This window comes from Hylaeus volcanicus, chromosome 1 (assembly GCF_026283585.1).
Source record: "Hylaeus volcanicus isolate JK05 chromosome 1, UHH_iyHylVolc1.0_haploid, whole genome shotgun sequence".
Taxonomy (NCBI): domain Eukaryota; kingdom Metazoa; phylum Arthropoda; class Insecta; order Hymenoptera; family Colletidae; genus Hylaeus; species Hylaeus volcanicus.
Window position 1 is genome coordinate 12989022 of NC_071976.1, and position 1409 is coordinate 12990430.

Sequence of the window (1409 nt, forward strand, 5' to 3'; positions counted from 1 at the left end):
TCTGTTTAAAAAAAAAAACGGGTAAAAAATGACAAATCACAAAATGTGTCTTTTACGCGACCAACTGGAAGAAATATTCGACAAGATGCAAGAGGTTTCACTCCGATTCATCAAGCCATCCCGACGTAATCGGCAAGCGTACCTAAAAATCACGGTTTTCGTAAAAAGACGAATAAAAAATGACAAATCGCAAAAGTCTTAACAGCAGGATGACCGGGGGAACATCCTCTACAAGATGCAAGAGGTTTCACTCCGATTCATCAAGCGATCTCAACGTAATCGTCAAGCATACCTAAAAATCACGATTTTTTGGTAAAAATACGGGTAAAAAATGACAAATCGCAAAAAGTCTTGACAGCAGGATGACCGGGGGAACATCCTCTACAAGATACAACAGGATTCATTCCGATTGGTCAAGCCATCTCGGCGTAATCGGTGAACAGACATTAAAAAAAAAAATTATACATGTCGAATTGCGATGACAATAGTTATAAGCAATACAGAAATTCATACATTTTTGCATCTGTGATCATTGCGAAAACCTCTCCGGCAGCAAAATGTAAGGGGTTTCATCGATTTCATCGGTTTCAGGCCAAACATACGTGAAATATTTACGTATTTTCGAAATCGGTTAATAATAGCAACATTGTTCGTGATCTACGAAGGAGAGGTATCGCTAATAGGATAAGATACGTCTAAACGACTAGGAATCCTAAAGCTAGGGTTGAACGTAAATATGGTAGAAGACAGTTCTGAGTTTCAAAAGGTCAAAGGTGTCAAAATAAAACTCACCATCGACCCAGCCGTGAAACCTGTGCGACAACCGCTACGGAAAATACCCGTAACACTAGAAGCGGTAGTAGAGAAAAAGTTAGAAGACGCTTTACGCAAAGGAGTCATCGAAAAAGTATACGAGCCTAGTGAATGGGTTTTCCCAATAGTCGTGATTTTGAAACCAAACGGGGATATTAGAATCTGCATGGTCATGCGAAGGGCTAACGAGGCGATTAAACGTGAAAATTACCCACTACCGACATTCGACAGCTTTATGACAAAATTGAGGAAAGCTCGATATTTCTCAAGATTAAACTTGGTCAACGCATACCACCAACTGGAACTGGACGAAGACAGTCGTCCTATCACAACCTTTATCACGCACAAAGGAATGTTTAGGTACAAAAGATTATTATTCGGGGTTAACTCAGCCCCGGAGATTTTCCAACGTATCTTCGAAGAACTTCTGTCAATATGCGAAAATTGTTTAAATTACCTTGATGATATTATTATCTATGGGGAAACCGAAAAGGAACACGACTTATACTTAACACTTTATCGACCGGTAGCCTATTTATCGGCTTTTCAATTCCTAGCGCTCATCGACCGGTAGCCTATTTATCGGCTTTTCGATT